Source organism: Centrocercus urophasianus, unplaced genomic scaffold, assembly GCF_019232065.1.
Source record: "Centrocercus urophasianus isolate 14NV4802_14NV808 unplaced genomic scaffold, USGS_Curo_1.0 seq_16, whole genome shotgun sequence".
NCBI lineage: Eukaryota > Metazoa > Chordata > Aves > Galliformes > Phasianidae > Centrocercus > Centrocercus urophasianus.
In genome coordinates, this window is record NW_024884711.1 from 39,616,443 (window position 1) to 39,642,772 (window position 26,330).

Genomic DNA, 26,330 nt, shown 5'->3' on the forward strand with positions numbered 1-26,330 from the left:
GGTGAGACTTCTCAGAAAGGTGGATTATGTACTTGGTTATAACTCAGACAATCATGTTGCAGCTAGCAGAGTTGATTAATAAAGTTAGTTGGTGTTTTGCATCCACAATAATTTTCACTTCTAATAGGGCCACACATCAACAGTGTTGCCTAGTAGTAATAGTTGGGTGAAAATAACATGAAACTATCATAATGTTTGCATTTTGAGTCATTTGGAAAGAATGAGCCAAATCTGCAGTTGCTAGAATGAATATCATGCCACTACAATTAAGGAAGGACTGATTAATCCTGGCAAAGAACTTGGTTAAAGACTGAGATCAAACTTGTCTGTGGTCTGCATTGACTTTGCTGTTACTCCATGGTCCTGATTTTTGGTTGCTGAAGGTTCACCATGAGCACTGATGGCAAAGTGAAGGAGCCATACGGAAATGGGTTCTAATGCAGTTGAAATGATTTGCTCCAGAGATTAGGTCCAAGCTCTTAATTGAAAAAGGGCAGGAAAATGATGTATCAATTATTCAAGATGTTTTCTTTGTACAAAACGTTGAGGTTTTCTGTAAGTTTGTGTGTCTCAGTATACTGTTCTTGTTAAACTATTAAATGTAATTAGAAACCTTAGGTAAATGATGTCTCAGTAATTCAGGAAAGCCACGGAGGCACAGAATGGTGTCTGTAGTGTTCTGAGTACTGTCAGCTCCCAGCGAAGCCCATCTAAGGATGATTATCTCTTTACTCTCACTTCAGATTGATTCCAGCAAATGATGATTTACTTTTTTTTTTTTTTTGCTAAATGTGAGGCAGCATTTGTTTGACGAACTGCAAAGAGAGAAGCAGGTAAAGATTCACTACAAAGAGGCTGTCAAAATACTTCTAAAATATGCTGTCATAATCTTTAACAATTTATTAATAAGCCTATTAATATCCAAGGGTTTTTTTTTTTTCTTTTTGTCTTGAGGTTCTGTTAAGAACATCAGTGTTTAAAATGCTATCCACACAGGCTTAATGCCAGGGAAAGCAATCCCATTAAATTGGACCTCATAAATGTTTCATGAGGTCCAATTTAAAATTAATCTTGGCGTGAAGCCAAACCAGGCAGTATATTTGCTACTGTATTAAAAAGAAGCAGCAGATGAGGTATTTTTTCACAATAGTAATCTGACTGGATTTTTGCACAATACTGACGATATTTTTAATAATACAGCTGTTAGTTTTGGCAGGAAGGGAATATATTTAATCACCTGTTTATGTAAGAATCATACTGCAACTAGCCTATTTGAAATGGCATCATTCTAGAAGATAGGTTTTATTTCAGTGATGAAATCTCTGTTTTCTGATTTATTTTTTTTCACCTTGTTAATTGGAAGAAAATGGACAGATCTGTAACTTAACTGTGAGAATGTAGATTGTTTTGGGAAAGGGCTATGAAGCTTTCAATTTTCAAAGGGGATTCAGGCAGGTAAGAGGTTTTCAATGTAATTTAAGTCTGAAGTACCTTAGTCAACCGGGAACTAAAATTTAGGTTTTTAAGTCATTTTGACAGGATTCTGAAATTTACTTCTGGTCACAGAGCTGGTGGGCAAATAAGAAGTGTAATCCGACAGCAATTGAGAGTTAGTAAAAACATATCCCTATAGCTATGATCAAAATCTTATCTGAAAGCTTTTGTGTGCATTTCAGAGACAATGTGTACTGATTTAATGCCTCTTTGAGTCAATTGGGGTTTAATTGGTGGATACAGAATCAGAAGGCATAGGCAGAGAAAGGGCAACTCATTTACTTTGCTCATTTAGGAGATCAGATGGTTCTGGAGACTGCCTGATGGGAAAAGTATTCAGGCTGCAAAAAAATCACTGAAATACAGAAAAAGTCTCCTACTCTTGGCAATAAGCATCAAATGCGGTCTCTAAATAACTGCTCATTTTTTGGACAAGAATATTAGGAGATTCTCTTTTCTGTCTTTCATATATTGCTTGTTCTCCTAATCTGTGACCAAATTTCAGTCTCAAGAATTTCCCTAATACATCTGAAAAACACTTAAGACCGTGTGTGTGAGCAAAGGAAATAAATAGTAAATATAATAACAATATAGGAGCTTGAGTAACAGTTTTTGCTGTATGGCTTTAAAACTGGTTTAAGTATAAACGATTGTATGATTCTCTGAAGTAGAGAGCCCTTTATGCTGAATAATTTCTGGGAGACACTGGTAAGGAACAAGATTACAGGGTGTTTAGAGATGTGCGTTTCAATAAGGAGCAATCACCATTCATATGCATACATTTCATTTAAATGCATTATATACACTAGCAGATTGGGAGGCAATCCTGAGACATTGAACATAATTTATTTGGATTTGAAGAAAGCCTTTCCTTTTGTGCCTTACAATGGATTTGATTTACTAAGTCAGGAGATGTAGTGGAAGCAAATTCAAATGGACTTGCATTTGGCTGAGCAATAATATCACTGTGGAAATGGACAAAGGTAACGTGCAGGAAGTGATGTGAGGTTTGGCTCACTTTGAGCAGTTGCCTGAAATTGCTGTTTAGGAGTAACAGAGTGATTGAAGGGGTTTTTCAGAGAGTAATTTGTGTCTCCTGTGTTAGAGATGAGTTGTGTTATCTTGTGACGATACTGCTCTACCCCATAAGTTACAGATGGAACCTAGAGACCTAGTTTAGACTAAATGCCTCATCTGAAAATTTCCTGTGTGTATTTTATTAGCAAACTGTCTATTTTATCAGTTACAACCAGTGAGAGACCTAATGGCCAACTGAATTCTTCTGGACTCTTCTCTAGTGGACTCTTGGCTGGGTCCTCTGGCCTTATTGGAGGAAGGGAAGTAGTTAAAATGCCTTTTGTCAGGAATGGTTACCTTTACAAAACATTGCATTCACTGTCAGTACTGGATTGGTTATGAAGGGAAGGTATGTAAAATGTTTCATTTACATGCAGTAGTCTCAAAGATCTGCATTTAAGAGTCACTGAGGTGTGTAGAGCATATTGCGCAGCTTGGTGTCATCTGCAAACTTGATGAGGGTGCACTTGATCTGCTGCACTGTTGTGTCACTGGTGGAGATATTAAAGAGCACCCCTGAGGGGCACCACTTCTCACTGACCTCCATTCAGACGTTGGCCACTGCTCTCTGTGTATGATCTTGCAACCAGTTCCTCATTCACTGAAGAGCCCACCCATCAAATCCATATATTTCTGGTTAAGAGGGAAGGATGTTGTGGGGGAACCTTGTCAAAGGCCTTACTGAAATAAAGATAGATGACATCAATGGCTCTTCCCTTGCCCTTGATACAGTTTCATCATCATAGAAGGCCACTAGGTTGGACAGGCAGGACCTGCCCTTGGTGAAGCCATGCTCTTTGTCTTGCATCACCTTCCTCACTTCTATGTGCCTTAGCATAGCTTCCAGGAGAATCTCTTTTGTGATTTTCCCCAGCACAGAGATCAGGGTGAGAGGTCAGTATACTGTTTCCTGGGTTGTCCTTTCTACCCCTTTTAAACGGATAAAGATAGACCTGCTGCAGATAATCAACTGCTTTCACCTGCTTTTTCTTGCTCCTTTCTTGTTTGTATTCTCTCAGTCCTTGGGCTGTAAGTTAAGAGCTTCCTCAGTTACACTAAAGGCTGATGAGCTTGCAGTGACTGAGTGAAGGACTGTTTTGTTAAAGAAAGGATATTAAACTGTGTCAAAAAGAAAACATAGCTGGATATATAAAAAAGAAAATAAATGAAATAATATCATAGCATAACTTAGTGTTAATAGAAAACAAACAGATAACAAATCTGCTGTAATCTGAAAGCTTACCTGCTTGAAACAACAGAGGGATAGATAGGATGGAGTCTACTAGTTAAAAATGAGATGAAGGTAGTTCATCAAATTGACTGTATATCGGACAAGGTATTTCCAGTAGCAATAAAGGCTGTTAATGCCATCACAAAAAGCAGTGTTGAAGCCTAATGTTGTTTAGCTTAGCAAACCCAGTATGGTGACTATGATTTCTCTCTGAAAACCTATCAAGGGAGGAAAACACCAGAGCTATTTAAGCTAGAGAATAATGCTGGCATTTAAACAAAAGGGTTTAATCATCCATGAGTAAGGCTGGCAATACGAACAGCATCTGTGAGCATCAGGAAGTTCTGATGCCACTTCCTGTTGCAAACTATGGCGAGATAAGATATTTGCATGTAGGCAGCTGAATCAAGACCTGAAAGTAAATGGAGAAGAAGTTATGTAAATTGTGCTCAACTTCTGGTTTGTAGTGGTAGTGTTAGCACATCATGATGATATATTGTCCTCTTGCATCAGTTTATTTTCTATGATACATGATTTTAATGAGCACATTAGGAATGAAGAAATTAAAACTATATGAAATATAGTTTGTGAATTATGTTAAGAAATACTTAGTGACACTGAATACCAAACTATGCTGTAGAAGTCAATATATGAACAACAAACAGAAAACGACGTACATCACAAATGTTTTCTCTATCACATTCTGGAGTTGACAATGGTTTCTTAACATCTACAACTCTTTCTTCATTAACCAGTGTTATGCATTTGAAATTGATGAATAAACAGTGACATTTCCAGTCTTAAATATGTCAGCTGCCTGAGATTATGACCTGCACCTTTTGCTATAGTGCTGCTACAGAAGCCCATTTCAGCTCTCTGGTAACAATGAGTGTTGGTCTTAAGTTAATAAAATAAGGGATGACTACAAAGCCTACTAAAATTAATAAAATTATTTGAATGTTAAATATCAATATAGTGAGATTTAGGACAAGCTTTGCATATGGAGTAAAGATTAAATTATTTTTAATGACTGCAACATAAAATGAGAAAATTCTCCAAGAAAAGGAAGAGATGCCCTTAGAAGTGGAACTTGATATTTAGTGAAATGCTGGAGTTGATATTAGAGAAATTTGGCTCTGTATGAAAGCAGATCAGCATTCCATTCAAGTTGTCATGCACTCCTTTCAAAAGTAGACTTTTATCTTTTGCCTTCAGAAGGAAAGCATGTGATTTTTGCAACCAGGTGCTTCTGACCACATGCCAATATTATTAATATCAACACATTAATAGTAATATTAGAATATTATCCACAGTGCATAGAGACCTACATAGCATTAACAATTTTGTGTGCTTATGAGCTTTTGGGATAAGATGGAAGTTGAAATAGATTTGTATCTCTACAATAGCATGGAGTGTCCTGATAGCATGCTACAGTTTCTTCATTATATGTAGTAAGATTAATACCAGATTACCACCATACAAAGTTGAAAGCATTATCTTTGGATGTATATTTAACGTTTCTTTTTCTTTCTTTCTTTTTTTTTTTTTCAGTCAGAGAAACTTGCTTGATACTAGGTCAGATTTTCTGAGGAAATAATGGAGATGCAATCAGGTATCTGATTTGTAAAATATATCTGAAAAGGCATTTGACTGAGTGGAGTGGCTACACATGGTTATAAAAGTTCAAGAATGTATATGATATACTGACAATGTGCAATGTAGTATCAAGGCTTTTGGTTCTAGAAGTGGTTTTGATTCAGTTGCAGTTCTGAGAGTGCTTTACCATGGTTTCTATTCTTTCTCTCTTTGGAGTTGGTGGTTTTTAGGATGAGGACATTGCAGAATTTTGGGGTTTGAGGCTCTGGTAGTTGTGTTATACACTAATGATTTAGATATTTAATGTACTCATGAAATGAAGTTATCAGTGGCACATCTAGGTTCAGCCAATATTTTAATTTTGATGGACTTTATGGTGTGAGATTTTCTCTGTCTTTAAAATTTAGTTCACTTCTCTCTTCTCCCTACTCTAAAGTAAATCAACAAACCACATTGCCTTTGAATGAATTTCTTCTGCAGACATATTTTTAGATTGGCCAGTGTTAGCTTATTATTTATTAACTTAGTCTCCTTTGCTTCCTTTTAAAGATAGATGGTCCTTATGTTTTTTTATGTATTTGCATTTTCACATACTAATCATTTTTCTTAATAGTAAATAATGAGACGTCTTAAGACATAAAGACTGTCATTAAAATACATGCTTTCTAGAAAACATTCTTGGTTTATATAAATGAATAAATAGAACTGTTCTGGTGCAAAATTCGCTAGTGAGTTTATGTTATGTTAATATGTAATGTTAAGACATAATAGTTAAAAGGAAAAATTTGGACTCATTGATGAGATCTATGGAATCTACAATGTGATTACCATTAGACCTAGTAGAAAACAAACTACTGCCTCCATAGATAAGCTTACATTATGGCAGAGGAGCTATTTGTTACTCTGGTTTCATGGTATTTATGTAGTATAGATAAATGAGTGTTCCCAACAGGAGTGAAATGACTTCTGAATTCTGGAATCTCCAATTTGAAATTGCATTGTTCTTCTGCTGTGAATTGGAATAAACAGGTAACACAAAGCCAGGTGAACTGTATCAAGGAGGCATTTTTATTAATTTGGCATGCTTACAAAATGCTTTTAGTTTGGATGGCAATCAAAGCTCTGAGATTTGAAGTAATGTCAAACCCTTAGGACAACTTCTTGGTATTATCACATACATGATGACTGCAGAAAAGCTCAAAAAATCTACCAAATATCATGTGTTCAATGAATTTGGAATACCTAAAGCATTCTTTTGTTTCTCCAATGGTAAATTATTAGGGATAATGATATGTTCATTTTTACACATATGAGTGGGTAAAAATATTATCTATGATAAGAGATTATGTGAAAGTCAATTTTCAGTTTATCTGCTTCTAAATTTTGAAAAGGATTTAAGGGACCCTATACATGCACTCTAAGTCAGTGTTGATCATTTATTCTTATATAAGATTTTATTCCCAAAATTACCATTTCTGGGAAAAAGACTTTGTAATTTAGGTGCTGGGCTTGTTCAGTATGGAGAAGAGAAGGCTTTGGGAAGTCGTTGCAGCTTTTCCATATTTAAAGGGAGCTTATAAACAAGAGACTGACTTTTTACCCAGTCTGACAGTGGTAGGACAAAGGTAAAGGTTTTAAATTAAAATAATGGAAATTTAGGTTAGATGTTACCAGGAAATTCTGTACTCAAAATATGGTGAGGTGTTGGCACAGAAGCTGTGGTTGCTCCATCACTGCAGGTGCTCAAGGCCTGGTTGGACTGGGCCATGGGCAGCCTGATCTAGTGAGCAGCAAAGCTTTCCATGTCAGAGAAGTTGGAACTGGATGATCTTTAAGATCTGTTCCAACCCAAGTCATTCTATGACTATAATTTACCCTATTTAAGACCACATCAGCTGTAGATAATTATCCAAAATTCTGTAGCATGTTATGGGTAAGGCAAGATAGACCCATGCTATGTACCTACACTAACCTGAACGGCTTATATTTCTAGTAATGGTGAAGTTTTTATTTTGCAGATGAAGGAGAGGGATAGAATTTGGTAAATAATTGACTTTGTTCCAGACAAATTGGGTGGTAGAAAGTAAGGAATATACATGAAAGGTGGTGAGAAGCATAGATTTGCCAGAGCTAAAGAGTGTAGGAGGAGATGAAAGTAGAGATGTGACTTTGAAAGAAAGCTTTGAAAGAAAGAAGAAACATGGATGTGGGGGATTTGAGGATACATACTGAAAGAGAAGTTGTGGGGAGCTGAGTTTCAAGTGCAACTGAGCTGGAAGGATTGAGAACAAGAATGTATTATGGAAGTTGGAAGATTAAGTCTTAGGCAGTAAGGATGATAAATACAGGCACAGGTGGAGATCTAGAATATGGAGAAGCTTCAAGGTGTGGATATGAGGGCTCCACAAGGGAAAATGATGGGGATTTCAACAGTAAAAAGTCTGGTGCCATTAGAGAAGTATCAAGGAAAAGAAATGTGGTACTATTCATACTGGGTCATACAAATTTTAATTAAATGCCCTTAACCAAAGGCGATTTGCCTGCTGAGCTGTGATACGTGAGGATTAATGATACAATAAAAATATAGACATCCCAGCTCTAACAGGATCTGTAGAAGGTGAAGTGAGACCTTTTGGCTAGAAGAGGAGGTCGTTTCGGACCGACAGATAATTAACCTGAAGGAAATTGTCTGAGAGAAAATCAAAAGAAGAACTTCAGAATGCAAACTGGGAAATGTCACTGTTTTTTATCAGTTCTGCCTTTCCTAAAGATTTCTGAGAGACATTTACTGCACCAAGCAGTTGCTACTATGCTAATTGTCTGCAGATACGGGAGCAAAGTGATTGGTATTTGTAACAGATGTAATTGCCTCTTAGGGAAAAGTGGGTGACAGTCTGCATTTTGAATTTTGTTTTTAAAATTGCTCAATGAATTTATATTTTCCTGTAAAGCAGTAAGAAGGTGAATCTTAATTTCAATTTTCAATCCTCTAGAACTTTAGTTTCTTTTTATTTTGCCTTAACTCTGTTTTGATGAATCAGCAAACAGTTGAGAAATCTCGGCAGAAATCTCAGCATATCTCGGCAGAAAGGGCCGGATTTTTTGTCTCGTTTCACAAAGTAAGGTTCTGTGTTTGTTTGTGATATGTGCAACTAGATTTTATATTTAATCTAAATGTCCATGTCAGGAAATGATCTAGAATAAAGTGCACAGTTTATAAAAGGACATCATTGACTTACTTCTTCTGCAAAGAATGTATTGCTTTCTTTAAAAGTTGCTAGAAAAGAAAGGTTCTCAAAGGAAGTGTGGGAGTTCAGTATCTTTTGTGTTCCCCATGTATTTTTTTAGCATCTTACACAGATTTTATTTACATTCCTCTTTCTTGTAATTATAAAAGGACTGTGAGAAAGTCAGTGACTTTTTGATGACTTCATCATAATACCTTACTTCTATAATTACATTTACTTAAATCAACTGATTTACTCTACTCTGAAAATAAGTAAGACTTACTCAGCCTTATCACACATATTTATCAGCACAGTTATGTTTTAAAATGTTATAGGCTGTAGCAATTTCAGTCTTTATAATTTATGGTACTCTAGTATAAGCTATTTTTTGCCTGGAGCTCTGTAATTTATTTATGTGTGTTTTTATTTACATAACATTTGTTACTTAGGAAAGATACTTCAATGTCTTCGATGTCGGTAATGCCGAAGAGCAGCACTGTGGAATGCATGAACAGGGGAGTGGTTTTCGGGTATGTGCCATCTTCTTTGAGATCATCTTACCAAGTTGGTTCCCAGCAGTATCCAGAAATTATTCATTCCTTTCTTATAACTCAATCTATTCCCATTTCAGCAAACTACTGTGTAACTGGCGTGTTTCCAGCGTGGCCTTTGTATGTGTATTTAGCATTTGGTCTTCAAGTGATAGCAGTTGGAATATATGGCTTAATTTCTGTCCGTCTATACAGAAATACATAGAGAAAAGGGAAAATGTAGAAATATGAGTTTGGTGTTGATGAACATAGTTGTGAGATGTTTATTTTTTTCAAACAATTCCATTCTCTGCTCTATGAACATTCAGGGCTGAGAAATATGGAGCTGTAAATCTTGAAAATAGTACCAGAGATTGAAGGCTTGTTGCTTAATGCCTCCAAGAGATGTATCCCCTAATACACAACTACACCAACACTGCCTCAAGCATTAAAGGGGGAAAACTGTATCACTCATGATTTGAAAAAGTTAGCAGTTCTAAATAAGAAAGTCAGTAGCTGGACTCAGTGAGATAACTCCCAAGAATACAACTAGATTCTGCAGATTTCCAGTATAGGGTTATCTATAACATGAAAACTATGAGCCTGCTCTCAGTTTTTAGGACCTTTTTCTTGCATCTAGAATGCATGTGCAGGTCCAGAGCAATCACTTGAAACACAAAAATGGAGAATATTTCTTAGGATGAGTCTTTGCTTATAATAGGAGTAACGGCTCTCAACACAAAGCTTGTCAATACACAAGAGTGTAGCTTCTGTGGACACATCATCGTAATGAAAATCTTGCACTTACTCTGTATATTAAGCCTCGGTTGATATCAGAAGTTCTCAAAATATGATCAATAAGCTTGCCTTAAAATATGACATATTGAAGTACAACGTAGTGTCTTGCTTTTAAAAATGAATTAGATCAATACATTTTGTTTAGATGTCCACAATCATGGCATTGATTAATCTTTAATTATGACAGGTGAAAGTGCCCAAAACATTTAATACAGTAATACATTAAGACTACCACTATAAACTCAGTAAACCCTATGCCCTAGAGATGCCAGGAAGGAACGTGTTTATCGTTGGTAATGCTGGTTGCTCTGACGGCAAATGTTTTGTCTGCAGGTCATGCATCCAGCATGACACATCAGCATCTCTGGATTTCATTTTGTATTGATGATTGATGATTGCACAGTATTCAAGAGTGATTTTTGCTTTGACTTAGCAAGGAAGTGTGGTGTTGGCTTCCACCCTTATGTATGGCTTGCAAATTATGAATTAAATAGGGCTGGCTTTGTGTTTTGGCACTATAACTTTAGGTGGTACCTTGGTTTGAATGTGATGACTGAGTAGGAAGGTTATACTAAGAAGCTGGTATTACAAAAAATATTATGCTTGACTTAAAAGCATAACATCAGAGGCAGTTATTCAGCTCCGTGCTGAATAATGGAAGTGTTGTATGGTATTCAACGGCATTTTTTTTCCAGTCAGTGTGATCACAGTTGTTAAGAGATCCTAGTCCAGCTCAGCCAAGGTCTACTGATAAGGTATCACTACTGAAAATGGAGATAACTTATGTGTCAGGCAGAGTGATGCAGTATGGAACATTACACTTGTACTACTCATATCAGAGAAGGAGACAGTCCCACTTTGCAAACAAACTTGCCTTAGCTTGAAATGTTTCTGGAATGCTTTCTTCCTGAAGTGGGTAGTATATTTGCAATTACAGGTGGTGGTGGAGGATTTGTACCAATCTGAAGCTAAGCTGTTAAAAACAACCAGCTAATTTTAGTGAAAGCACCGAAAGAATGATGTCCCAGCAAAGTATGTCTCCAATATAAACTTAATAATCCTTCTGAATTTGTTTTGAAAAATGTTATTTCAGGTGAGTCAGAGCAATTTCAAATCCAGGTTAGAGTGAATACTTTTCCCCAAAGAAACTATCACAAAAAAGAACCAGGCTTTGTTGTAATTGCATAGTCATGCCTTATATACTTTACAGTATCGATGCCAAGAGTTGAGAGCTTATTTGCTAATTGTAGATGAATATGCTACTTAATTAATTAGGTGCTATAAACCCTTAATTGTATGTATCTATCATAATGATTTAATTTATAGCGATACATTTTTCTGGTTAATTTATTGTCCGTAGAAGGAAGTAAATCACAGTATTTATTTAAGGCATCTGATTAAAGTGTGATTCAGAACAGCAGAAGGTAGGAACTTCAGCGTGCTGTGGTAGAGTCACAAGTAACTCCAGAGGGGAATTGAAAGCCTGTGCATCTGGACACATAAATGCGCTCCTTGTGAGCAATTGTGATGAAATAAGAGTTTCACTTCTGAAACAGGATGAGTACATGTAACTAAGCGTTCTCTGAAGTTGTCAGAGGCTGGGATCCAATTCATCCTAGTCTAGTGTGTCCATGCACTTCTCTGCATGCAGCTCCTGTTAGGCATGTGACTGTCCTCAGCCCTACCAGGTGACAGACATCTGCCTTAACTTGTGTTTGACAGAACTGTCTTGAATACACCTCACTCAGTATTTTGAAAACCTGACTCTTTCTTGCTGAGGTTTAATAGTTATTTTGTACACTCATTGGGACAACATATAAATCGCTTAATTTCTCTACTTTATCATTACCTGCATGCCATAGGAAAACAGGAACCAGCCGGACTTTAGGAATGACTGTAATAGGGAGCATAGAAATGATCTGGCATACATGTACGTTGTATACAGGTCGATACAAAAAGTATATGGCATGGGACATTGCAAGGGCAAGGTGATGTACTTAGAGAGAATTCAAGCCTTTTAAGACCTTAAGCAACTTATCAAGGAAGCAACAGGATCTTAAACTTTTTGTTTGTTTGAAATATCTACGATATAAAAATTTTTGAATTAAAATTTTTGCTGAGTTTTGGAAGGGAATCTCTAACTTTAAAGTATTTCCCTAAACAAGCAATAGCTACATATAAAAGAATGACACTGGTATACATTCTGGTGATATAACTTTGCTAAACATATTAAGGATGCTTATGGTATAGTCTTGAGAATATATTTGCTTCCAATTGATATGTAAATAAATAACAAATGACAATACATTTGAGAGATCTTAATATCATTAAATAATTAATTTACTAAATACATAACTTGGTGGTTTTAATTAATAATATGCTCTAGTGTGGAGTTCTGTCACAGTGACCCTAGGGTCAAGACCTGTGGTTTATGGACTATTAATTGGCCATTAAGTCATTCACTCATCTGACCTGCAAATCTATCAGATTGATGGATTGCAGAGACCTTTATGTTCCTAATAGGTATTCTATTTAACTTACAAAATTTTCAAGCAAAGTTGGATAACTGAGTAAAATGAAGTGAGAAGAAAACTTAACAATTTTTTAAGGCAATTTCATCACCTTTCCCTTGAAAGCAGATATTAACTTGAAGAATATCGTTGCTGTCTTCACTGCTATCCCAGGACCACTACTGAACAGTGCAACTTGTACCTTAATTTCTTTTCTTTAAAAAGGAAATCAAGATGATTTTTACAGATCTTTTGAATGTGTAATATCAAGCATAAATTTTAATTGCACTTCATTTACTAAGTGGTGCATTACCTCATCCTTTGGTTTTAACAATGGATTTTCTGTAAATCTTCATATGGTTAAACATGATAAACTGCTCAACATATCATGGAACATGGCAGTTCTTATTAGCACTTGAGAAGTTATTGATTGCTTATCTTGATTAATCTTTTATGGGTCTCTGTAGTATTAATTCCACAGAAAAGACTTTGGAAGTTCTGTAGCATTAGTCCCCTCATTCATACATTCGCCTTCAATTACATGGATTTCTCTGACTGCTCTTGCTAGATTAATTATAACCTCTTTGTCACCAGATCTTGCTTTCAGTTTATCAAGAATTAGAATTTTAATAAAAAACACCTATTTAAGAGATTCCAAGGAAGAGTGGCATTAATGAGATGTTTCCTGCAAATTGGTAGAAGGAAGGAATTTTTAGGTTTCTGGCATAAGAAAAAGCAAGTATCAATTTTAGAGGCACAATTTTTGATGTACGGCTTTTGCAGCTTCTTCATTTCCGATATAGCCTGGGAATTCTCCCGTCAGGTTTTCAACACAGTTGCCCATGTATCCTATAACAACAAGTATCAGCTTTACATAAAGAACAACAGTAGCTTCCTCATCAAATTTATCTGGATGAGGATAGGAAAAATAGCGTTTATCCAAGTAGGTTTTGGAAGCATGCAGCCCAGTGAAGACCTGCTTTATTCACCCATAGGCTGCTTTAGAATCTCTTACCTCTCACTTGCAAGATGTAAGTCTTATTATGCTTGCATCTTCTTTCTATTGCAAGGTAAAAACAAATTCCACAACTCAAAATGCCATAATGATTTTGGTCTTGGACAGTCTTAAAGCCAAAGAACATAAAAAAGACTGAAGACATTTGTAGCTGTGAGGACTCAGTACACAGAAGTCTCTCTAATAAAAGTGTCCTGAGCACAGATTTGAGAAACTACTTCAAGACATAAGATTGGATAAATTAATACTGCACTTCTAGTTTGGAAGAATGTTGTTGTTTCACGGTCAGTTACTGAAGTATATTTGGATGCCGTTTGGTTTATCATCTCCATCCCAGTGTGTTCATGGTCTCAGTATGCTCTACCACCACTCTCTAAGTACATACTTAATGAGCACTGGGATGTAGGAAAAGGGGAAGAGATTGCTTTGTAGCTGTGTAAGTCTTCAACCTGGAACATCACGTAGCATTGCCATGGGCTTTCCATTCGCTACCTTTTGCATAAAGACATTAAATAAATCTACATCTAGCACACATGAATATCAAATCCTTAGAGGATTGTATAGATATGAATGAGTCCTAGTCAAACGCTGTAAAATAGCAACAGGAAGTTGGAAGTTTCCTGTGATTTACAGTGGGGTTGATCCTATTCCAATTTAGAAGAATGGAAAAACTGTCATGGAGTGGAATGTACAGGGGTCAGACTGGTGTCACTGCAGCACTGTTTGTGATGATCTCATTTTCTTACAGATTTAAACCATTGGCAGGAACAACAGAGATCCTAAGTAAACAAATAAAAGACCCATAGCAATAAAAGCTATCTTTATTCCCATGTTAACATCATATTGAAAAAGTAATGATTTTTTTCATTAATCATTAATACCTTATTAATGATGAGTAGATTTTCAATACCAGTATATTTTATTGTCATCAATCCCTGTTGCATGTGTAGGTGCTGGAGTACAGCCAAAAAGAGGAGTAGAAGAGCCCCAGTTTCAGAAGGTAAAAGAAAACATAAAAAGGAAAGGAACTGAGCTCAATTCCTATTTCCATTTAAGTAAAAATTCAATCATCTTTTGTGAGAGATGTCAGTATTTCTCTCTGCATCAAGACTTCTCCTTTCTCTGTAATATGCTTTTATATTCAGTGCTAGGAGCTGAGAGCTCTGTTGTCTTCCTAGGTGTGTGATGAGGGGCTTCACTCATTTTAGTAGAAGGCTTTTCTTGGAAGTACCATAAGAGTTAAATCATGGACAATATTGATGACTGACTGACTGTTCACAGACATCTGTAAAGGAATCTCTTTTGTCTTCATTTTATTCCTGGGACTATTTTGCATTACATATCTGTTCTGAGAGCTGTTGAATGTTAACTGTTGAATATTAATGAAATTATTACGTAGGCAGATAAATTCACTCTTTCCAGATACACCAAAAAAAAAGAAATAGACTTATGGTAATTTCCTGGCCAGAGGATTTTTATCAATCACATCATCAAGACAAAGATTTCACCATAAAAATTCCTGGAATTTCAGGTAGTATCAGGGCTTAAGTGCAGATATTTTATTGTATGGGGATATGCAGGATGTACGGATAGATAGCAGCCTACTAGGAAATTCTTAATAAGTTGGCATAAAATAGGATTTATACGTGGGCTGTAAACTGAATGGATACATTAACCAAAAGATCTCTATAGGGGAAAGCGTGTGTGCCGTGACTCTAGTGTAGCCTGAGGGTCATTGCAGCAGCTGTAGAGCAATTGTTTTTGTGTCATATGAAAGGTCCATCTTCTCTTGCTTCCATATGAATCTCTACAGAGGAGGAAGATTTTATTCTCTAATAGTACTGTGATGATTTAAGGGGAAAAAAATGATGTTCCTTATTAAGCTCTCCTACAAATAAACATATTATAAAAATTATAAACATAAACAAATAATAAATAAGTCAGTCTAAAAGAATCATGAGGTTAATTTTAACCAAATTGGTCTTTGAACCTCCAAACTGTCATGTTATGTCTCTGAATTAGTCTCAACTTATTCAGGTAAAAGCCTTCATCTTCTGCTTTGGCTTACAGAAAAATTTGTGTTTGTAGCACTAGTGTGTTTCTGGAAGGTGCTACCCCAGTGGTGAATAACACTTATGCTGTATCAATGTTCTTTGCCATCTGCATGCTGAGAACACCAGCAACACTTACCAGCTACTCGCTGCCTTACGATGCAGGAACGCTTTAAAATCAGGGGAAATACTTTGCCATTTTTGCTATTTGGGGCCCTTTGCACTTCTAATCTGCTGTCTTGTCTGTTTTTCCTCAGTTGCAGATGCTTTTATTTTAAAAGTTATTCTTTTAGGTAAATTATTTTTCTCAAAATTCTGCTACACAACATCACAAATGAACACGTTAAAAAGTAGTTTTCACTTACAATCTCTTCACTTAAAAGGTAATCCATAATTCTCATAATCCTCACCTGAACTTAATGTTTTCCTGTCTTATAATGGACAGTAATTGAGAGGAACTCATCATCTAAATTATACTCTAGTGCAGAGAATCACTTAGAAAAATGGTGCTATAAACTGGAATCTCTGTGGTAAAAATCAATCCCTGGAAGTTGGTCAGTTTTAAGGAAAGATATTACCTTGCTGGTGGGTTTAAATGTAGCTTTAGTGTGTTTATATTAATACACACAAGGAGTTAAGCCTATAATTTTTCTCATATGCAGAAAAATGATGGCCCTCATTCCACAGTTTATTATATTTGATCTGTTTTGATCTTTTTCCATTTTCACGGAAGACAGTATCTTCTTCATTGCTTTATCTGGGTAATGTATGTAGGGAAATATTGTAGGGATTTCCTTTCTGTGTTAATTACTAAACACAACATTTTCTGTGAAGGGTTTCAAGAAGGATTCAGGAGATCCTTTCTTACTCATGTTAGCTCCATAATTTTTAGGAGCTAGAGGTAGACGCCCATGAAACTGCTTCTCAAAATCCAATTGCTGAACATCCCTTTTCTAGATACCTGGTGGGCTCCTTCAAGCCATCATTTATTTCTGGTAGCTTCATTTCCCAAGTGGCTGGAGTGGAGACAGCAGCAGTCATTGAGACCTAGGGATATTTCTATTCCCAGGATGTTCTCCACATACCTTTCATGTGCCTTTCCTTGCCACTTACAGTCAAAGGGATACCTGCTCCCTCCCTAAGACCTGCAGTGTGGGGGGATCTGGTCAGGACATCATGATCACTGAGCTGTTATTGAGAAAGCTTAATACTAAGCACTGATGAGGGCCTTGAGACTATGATATAAACAAGATCAAATATCTGTGCACCTCATATTTTAATTAATGTAGAGCAAAACTCTTTTATGTTATTATTTGTATTTTGCAGCTGCAACTTTGAGATATGAGGGAGGAAACATTTCTCTGAAGTAAGTTATGAAATCTGTGGACAAATCAGGGATAAATGCAAGCCTGAGGTCCAGTCCCATAATTTAAATAGAAAATACCTACCTCTTCTCTTCAAAGTGCCTTACAACTCCAAGGGCCAGAAAGGTTTGATGAAAACACTAGCAATATGTATCAGATACCATATTTGAAAATGATTAAGAAATTCATCATAAGAGACAGAAATGAGTCTCATCTGACCAGCTCTGACCTTGAAATATCCTTCTCCCCTGAGACATTGGTTTTCATTTTCAAATAGCTCTAAGAAGCATTTTTCTCCAAGAAAACATGGATATTCCTTTTGCCAGTTTGTAAGCAAAGCACAAAGCAATCTTAAAAGGTGTCAGCTACAATAACTTCTTCAGGTTAAAAATATCCTTTGTTTTTCCAGTAACTACTAAAGGTTTAAAGCACTTTTACAGAAATCTTCTGCAGTTTGGGAAAAGGACTAGTTTTCCAATAGATCTTTATTGAAAGAAATAGCCCTCCAACAATCCAGCTACCTTGATATATTTTCTTCTTCCTTTATCAGAATCTGTACCATAACCCTTTATTTTTCTCTCTCCAGGTTTAGACAGTCAGCCTGATGGTGTCTAGTGCTATTATTCTTCTTATGTATGCCTTCTCACAGACTATGATATCACGAGTCATTAATCAGGCAGCAGGCTGGCTTGAGTGAGATCAGAGCATGGGCCAATGCCAGTGCTCCTTTTGTCTGATTCATCAGGTGATTTCCCTCCCCCCTACTGTGGACACAGAAGTGTAGAAATAGGAACTACATTCAATATTTTATTCTCAAGCTAAATTTAAAGGTTTCACTGTGGTTAGGTGTATGAGATGGACTGAGCGCCTTAAGTAAGGTTTGTCAAACAGATTAACAAGGTGGCAATTGCTAGACCAATGTGTAACTGAGAGGTTTTATTTAAGGCCATGATAAGGAAGGCTGTGCCCAGCTTTTATAAAGAAATGTGAAAAGAAATAAGGAGTCTACTTGTTTTACAGCATCTGTGGGAGCCCACCCATTCGCTTTGTTTTTGTTGATGTTCCACAGAGGACAGATCTCTATCCAGACCTACTAGCAGTTACCTGGCTGCAGAGAAAAATAGCCAAATAGTTCCAAAGTCAGAAAAGATATTCCCCTGAGTGGCTTAATTAGGAGGCTCTGGATTTTGTACTTAAGATTTACTACTATTTCTAAAAAGTTAATAGGCAGCACAATCCTGAGGATAACTGTTAGCACTTGAAGAAAATAATTTATTGCTAAAATGAAGGCAAAGAAGCTTTGGCAAAGAAACACTACTGGTTTAACTTTTATCTTTGCACCACCTTGCAAGAGGAGAAAAGGAGCCAGGAGACTGAGCTTGTTCATGCCATTGTCACAAAAGGTTGTTTGCTGTAATGGAATCCATTTTCTCTCTTCGGTGGAGCCCCTCAGCTGAATCAGCCTTCAGCCTTCTCTAGCCACATCCAGGGGTGACTGGTTTGTTCCAAAATGAATGTCTGTTACTGAATCTGTTTTTCAGATATTCATTTAAATTTTACCTTCCTCTGTGCCAGTTCTGAAGAGCTGGAGGGAAGGATAGTCAGTCCTGAAGACTGAAATGTAGCAGCCTCCTGTGTAGGCTCTCAAGGCAGATTAAACAAACAAACAAACAAAAGCTCTCTACAGCCTGCAGATGACAGTCAGTGACTGGCAGTGTTAGGAATAACAAAGAGAAGTACATTTGTTTCTTTTTTTCCAGTGTCAGCACGATGTATGCTAGGGAAGTTGTACCATTGCCAGCAAGATGAGATCCTGGAGTTTGGAAAAATACTCATCATTTTGAATTAGAAGACAGTTTTCCATCTTATTGAATGCAAAATCTTTACTTTCCAGGAATATCTGACTGTTCCAGGCTGTTTGGGTATTCATAGGACAAACCAGTATTGATTAACAGTGAATTTCCAGTTGTCTGTTTTGACTCTTGAATGGGCTTTTTTTCACTTCAGTGGCAATAGGTTGGTAGTAGTTTAGTTAAATCTGAGTGGTGAAACAGGGAATCTGAATGTTATCCTGTGGCAGAAAGGGTTTGTAGATTGTCGATTTTGAGGATGAACTGTTGTCAAAACATCTAGCAATCTAGACCTCAGAAGAAATCCTCTTTCTGCCTGTATCCCCTGCTGAGCACTTCATGGAACTAGCTCATGAGATTTATATGGAAGGCTATAGATGTATAGCTGTGTTTGTTAGCACAAAAAAGAACTAGCTAGATGGAAAAAAAAAAAAAAGCTCATGACCAGCTCAAGTTCTTTTCTTGTGCATTATGTTACTTCTTCCTTTCTCTCCGTTTATGTGTAGTCTCCTAAGCTAATTTCTTTAGGCAGTCTAATTAAAAATAATTGTACAGTGCCTTACGCCAAATACATACAGTAGGCCAGTTGTGCTGATCAGCCGTATCAGTAGCTGTGTGCACGCCTCCTGTGTTCGGAATATCTGTTCCTTTCCCCACTGTGCCATAATGAGCTGCTCTGTGTTTACAGTGGTTTCAATCAAGGTTGAATTTGGCCCAAATTTTAGTAAAACATTCTTCCTAAAGTATGACAGAGAAGTCAATACTGTTATTGTTTCCTGCTGTGCTTTTATTTGCATGTTAATGGCAGATTATTGTTGTCTTTTCCAGTATACTTCCTCAGAGACTCTATGCATGTTTTTATTGATTAGTTCCTCTTCATTTAACATTTAAATGGATATTTTCAAATTGGTGCAAAATTATAGTAGTGTATTTGCTCAAGGCATTTAACTGTGGTATTAGCAGAATCATCCAAGTCTGCTGATTAGGCATGCTCTGTACAAAAGCATTAAAGGACTGCAATGCAGACCTGCAATTAGGTCTGAGTTACACAATCAAATGAATCCAAGCCCAAACCACCCATCCTCTCATTTATCTTCCTCAAATGTTAATGCAGGTGAGGTACGAAGGTAGAAAGTACATGTTAAAGTAAGAAGGATATAAATTTGAGCTTGTAGACTTGAGAAATGTTTTTAATCTTCTTTCAGTTCGTATAAATGTTATATGTAAATTTTAATAATGTTGCCTAAGTTGTTTCTGTTAGAGAAGCTTGGGAATGGAAGTTCTTTAAAACTGAGGATTTATGAGGTGAGGATGCATCCCCTTATTGCATGCAGTGCTAAACACTTTGGTTACGTGAACATCTGCTGTCATGACTGGTTTGCAGCTTTACTAGCATAGACTGTAATCCACCAGATCACATAAAACTCATCTTGCTTCCCTAGGTAGAAGAAGAATAAAAGCTGAGGATTCAGCAAGTAACACTTTAAGTGGTGTTTTCTGGAGAAAAGCATTTATGGGATCTGCTGGCCATGCAAATTGACTTTCTACACTGATTCTGTGGTGCTGGCAGAAGGTTTTTCTGTTTTTATTCTTAAGAAGCCTGAATGTTATGCACATCTTTTCATTGTTCCTTCCAAGTTAATTTTACTTCAAGCCAGTGCTCTTAAAGTCTTATGGTGCCCTTTAAGTTCTTAGTTGGCAACCCTAATCTGATGAAAATACACAAGGCTCAATGTATATTTTCACAACAAAAAAAAACCAACAGCTTTTCTGGCTAAATTCAACTTGTTAATTTTGTCATAACTTACTGAGTCCTGTGGTCTTTGCATCTATAATGTTTATCTTTCTTTCCCTGTGCTAAGGTGCAATAAATATAAGCATTCTGCTCAATAGCTTCCAAGTTTTGCCCAGAGGGTCATTCAAGGCTTGGCCAGGAGTCCCCAGTGGAATGTATCATAGAATCACAAAATCGTCATAGAAAGACTTGGGTTGGAAGGGACCTTAAAGATCATTGAGCTCCATCCCCTTGCAACGAGGTGGTTGCCACCCACCAGATCAGGCTGTCCAGTGCCCCATCCAACCTGGACTTGAGCACCTCCAAGGATGAAGCATCTGAAGCTTCTCTGGGCAGTCTGTGTCAGTGCCTCACCTCCTCCCTTTGAGCAAAGAATTTTTTCATAACATCTAATCTAAATTTCCTCTCTTTTAAAGCTGCTCCCTCTTGTCCTATCCTCATCGGTCTGTATAAAGATTTGGTTCCTTCCTGCTTATAAGCTCCTTTCACATACATTACTTAGATCACTTAGAACACAGGAGAAACCTGCGGGGCAGGGCACACCTGGGGCTTTTGCCCGAATAAGAGGAGATGATGGAATTCGTATAAGGAAGATTTTATACAAAATGAACCACCTGAGATTCCAAGTAAGTAGAGCCCGTATATATCTGCTAAAACTGACATTCCTGAAGTTTAATGTTCTTTAAGACCAAAACTTTAATGTACTGTGATCACGGGGTATATTTGTATTTCTTATGACACTTAAATGAGTGCATCTCTGTTCTACCCAAGTCCTTCCTGAGCTGGATTGTAGAGGAGCAGATTTACCTGCCGCAGAAAGAAGGCAAAGGGCCCAAACTGCTGCTTTGCAAAGTTAGGCAAAAGCAGAGCTGGAGTGAATGTCTTTTTTTCAAGAGGACATCACAGATTCTTTTCATTTACACATTCTGGAAGAGTGTTAAAGTATTTTTAAAAACCACTGGACCTTGTATGTATCACAGCTCAAGCCTGCTAAATTGGGGCACTTTCTGAAGTCTTGCTCTATCTGGCTACTGGGGCGCAAATTCACACACTGCTTACGGAATCTGAAATTATGTTAGGATTGGTTACAGGTAGGGTTTTAGCCTTTAGCTCTGCATTTCCTGGCTGTTGTCAACTTAAAGCAAGCCCTAATGTTCTTTTAATGTAGTTTTGGTGTGTGTACTGCATCAAAGTAGGTTATATATTGATTGCTCAAACCTCAAAGCTCTAGAGGTAAATCTCTACTGAGGAGTGTCAGAACTTCAGTTAATACATGTGTTGATAGGCACAAGATGTCACTATAGTGCTTACTGCAGAGATAACATTCACGTTGTAATTTTGATGCCCATAATGTTTAGCCTTTCTAGACTATGGCAAGCTAATCAAAGAACCTTCTCTGGTATATAAATCACTGCACAAAATTGAAAATTGTAGACAAGATAAATCAAGATTTTCGATCAATTCAGTCTTCAGTCATTATTTCCAACAGCCCAGAAAATACAGTCCATGTTGTACTTGCAGTTTGATAGTAAGGAGATGTTTAACATCAAGGCTAGAGATTAACGGTGACAAGTTATATTGTGGAGAATGTGAAAGGTTGTTGAGACTGAAATATTAATTTCTTGATTGATGTAGAACTCAATAATTGAGGCCATAAATCAGTGTTAAAATAAGCTGGATTATGATTCATCTAAGCCAATACTTATGTTCAAAACTAGTCCACAGTTTCAAACCCTGGAAATTGTTGTAGGAAGGTGAATCTATTTTTCCACTGTGTTTTATATTCTCAAACTTTAGTACTGTTCACAATAATAGATGAAATGTTATTTTCTTCTTCATTTGCACAATCTATTTCTCTTCTGAAAACTTATGAAGTGTTTTATTAAAAGATCTGTATCTAATCAATGAAGGAGGTGGTTTATTTGTAATGAACATAGTAATGTACACTTCTCTCTCTTTTGGTGTTTGTGAGTTATCTATTTTTTTACCTTCAACATTTGTTCTTTATATGAAAAGATTTATTTGAATACCTTACAAACTATGGGCTGCACTTACCTTGAAATCAGAGTTTATCAGTATCTGCTGTTTATTCTGCATTATTGGTCACTAAGGGCATGTGGTTGGGTATATATATATATATATATATATATATATATATTTTTACATATATATATATACACACATTATTTTCTGTGCTGAAAACCACAAAATGCTTTTAAGCTGGAGCTAAATCTTTTGCCTGCGAGACCTGCCTGACCGACTGAGTGGCCTTCTATGATGGTGTAACTGCATCAGTGGACAAGAGAAGAGTCACAAATATCATCTTTCTTGACTTCAATACAGTATGGTCCCCCAGAACATCCTTCTCTCCTAATTGGAAAGATATGAACTTGATGAGTGGATTGCTTGATGGATAAGGAACTGATTGTGAAGATCATACCCAGAGAGTGGTGGTCAATGGGTTAATGTCCAAGTGGAGGTCAGTGATGAGTGGCATTCCCTAAGGGTCACTGCTGGTAGCAAAGCTCTTTAATATCTTAATTGGTGACACTGACAGTGAGATTGAGTGCACCCTCAGCAAGTTTGTGGATAACACCAAGCTGTGTGGTGCAGCTGACACACCCAAGGGACGAGATGCCATCCAGAGTGACCTTGATAGGCTGAGCAGTGTGCCTAGGTGAACCTCATGAGGTTCAACAAATCCAAATGCAAGGTCTCACACCTGGGCTCAGACAACTCCCACTATCAGTACAAGCTGAGGCATGTAAAGATAGAAATAGCCCTACTGAAAAGGTGTGTCTGGAGAAGTCTCTGAGGTGATCTGATAGTGGCCTTTCAGTACCTAAAAAGGAGCCATAAGAAAGAAGAGGACAGACTCTTGAGCAGGAACTGTGGTGATAGGACAAGGGGAAATGGTTTTAAGCTTAAAGAGATGAATTTAGGTTGGGTATAAGGGAAAAGTCTTCTACAGCGAGGTTAGTGAGGCACTGGACCAGATTGCTCAGTGATGTGGTGGATGTCCTGTCCCTGGAGATATTCAAGGCCAGGCTGGATCAGGCCCCAGGCAACTTGATTGAACTGCAGGGAGGTGATCCTGCCCCTCTACTCTGTGCTGGTGAGACCTCACCTGGGGCACTGCATCCAGATGTGGAGTCCTCAGTACAGGAGAGACAGGGACCTTTTGGAGCATATCCAGAGGAAGACCCAATGGATGGAACACCTCTCCTGCAAGGACAGGCTGAGAGAGCTGGGGCTGTGCAGCCTGGAGGAGAGAAGGTGCATGGGGGACATGAGAGTGGCCTGTTGGTATCTAAAGGGGAGCTCTAAGAAAGGAGGAGACAGACTCTCAAGCAGGGTCTGTGGTGATAGGAGGGGAAATTGTTTTAAACTAGAAGAGAGATTTAGACTGGACATAAGGAAGAAAGTTTTTTAATGATAACTGTGGTGAAGCACTGGCACAGGTTACCCAGACAGGTGGTGGATGCCTCATCCCTGGAGGCCCTTAAGGTCAGGTTGGATGGGGCTCTGAGCACCTCATGGAGCTGTAGGTGTCCCTGTCTGTTGCAGAGGACCATACGGCTTTTAAAGGTCCCTTCCAACTCAAATGCTTCTATGATGATTCTATTATTGCATGAATTTATGTCCACTGTTGGTAGTGAAGTACAGAGTAATTGTTACACAGTTGAAGCCTTCTCCAGTATTGATAATGGCATCGTGTCTGGAATAGAAAATTTCATTCATCTTAAAAAGGAACAACAATAAAAGAAAAAAATGACAAAAAATAGAAGGTGTGTGTGGGGGAGTGATCTAGAATGTTGCACTCTGGGAATTGTAGTTCGGGCTGGCAAAGAAGTTGCATAAAAACAGAAGGGTGGCTATAAATGGAGTTTTAGCAAGTGCAGTTACTCTAGTTTACTCTGAAAAACTTTTGGCTAGGTATATAGGTATATATATAAAATATATAGGTAATATATAAAAATATATTACCTATACCTATATATAGGTATATATAAAATATATAGGTAATATATAAAATATATATATATAATATATATATAAAATATATAGGTAATATATAAAAATGAAATCAGTGGGACAAAAATCATACATTCAGAGATTTGAGTGCTTCATTTCCCTTCACCTTACAGGTGGCTCTCTAAACCTGATGGAATTAAATAGTTTACTTCCCTGGGTGGACAAGAGGGAAAAAAGCACAGTGGTTTTGGCTTTATATATTTTGAACAGATTAGAAAATACTCTGCTAATTAGGGGAATTCCAGGCATGTACAGGAAGCGTATTTCAATAGCCCATGATTATGTTGGGTTTCATGTAAAGCTATTTGTTTGGCTGCCAAAGTGTTTTATGGTGTGATGCCAACTATAATATATTCAGAACACAGGCTAAAAGGACTCCAAACTTTAATGCTTGATGAGTTCATAGGGTGGGAACACAAAGACAAAGAACCTTGAAAACCTCAACATGAATAATTAAAGTAAATAGACAGACTGTTCTGTATTGTGATTAAAATGTAAGTAACTTTTGGGCATTGCATAGCTATCTAGAAATTAAAAACTTTTTAAAACAAAAGCGTGTATTATAATACTCTATTATCTAACTATAACACCACACAATTCATTATGAGCTAACTTGCTTGCCTTTATGAAATGAACATGCTGCCATCCCAACACATTTCCAGCCTCAGAGAAATACTGGCATCCTTTGAAAACACACTTAAATAAAAGTCTCCTACATGTTAAATTTTTCAAGAGAATCCTTAATAGTTTATAGAGCTGGTGTAAATAATATAACAAGTTATATTTTTGGGTATATTATGTGTGTTCAGAAGTATGAAGCAGAGTTTTACATGTACCCAAACCTCTAAGTTCATACTTGAAGTGGTAACAGGAGCTGTTACACCAGAGTATCCAAAACTCCTAAGGAGATTTTGACAAATGTTTGTTAAAAAAAAAAAAAAAAACCAAACAAGCCGAAAAAATAAGAAGAGTGAGACAATACGGTGCATTGTTTCTGGATGCTGAAAGAACAAGGTGTGCAATAAGCAACATGCCCGTGACTTCCAGCAATGGAGCTGGCATTTCTAAAACCGCAGGTGACAGGTAAGGACTGGCCGAAGCCAGAGCCTGGGCATTGCTGTTTCAAGTCCTGGTTTTAATACATTTGGAAACAATTTGGGGCAGAAACACGGGCCTGGCTGTGATTACTATCACAGCCTTCCAGGTTGAGTGCACCTGGGTGAACGCACCTTTCTGAGCCCTGTGCCAGGAGCTGCACCCTTCTCACTCCAGCAGGCAGCCTGGAAAGCTGCAGGGCGAGCTGCAAGGAGAAACAGGGCTGCTGATAAAAGATGAATTCTTTCATGCTCTGGATTTGGAAGCTGGAATGGAGATGGCTGCCAGGTCTGCATGGCAGGCTTACTCTCTTGGCCCTTCTCAGGGATGGTTGAAATAGTCTTCACCCTGGGGTGGGAGGGATCTCTCGTGTGCCTTGACCAGCTCAGCACTCCAGGCACATAGCAGAAATAAAAGACTGCAACAGCATATACAACCCTATTCTCCCTCAGAGCCTGGAGTAATAAATGGGCTGAGGAAAGAAGGTGTGGTGTCAGCCAGCTGCCAAATTAAGTAACTGGGAGCTGGAATACATGAAGTCACTGGCAGGAGTCACCCACAGGCTTCTTTGTGGCATACACTGGGGGATGGATTTGACACTGACCAGAGCCAAGTAGCCACAAGACCTGCTGATAGCAGCTGGTGTGCCCTTCTGATATGAC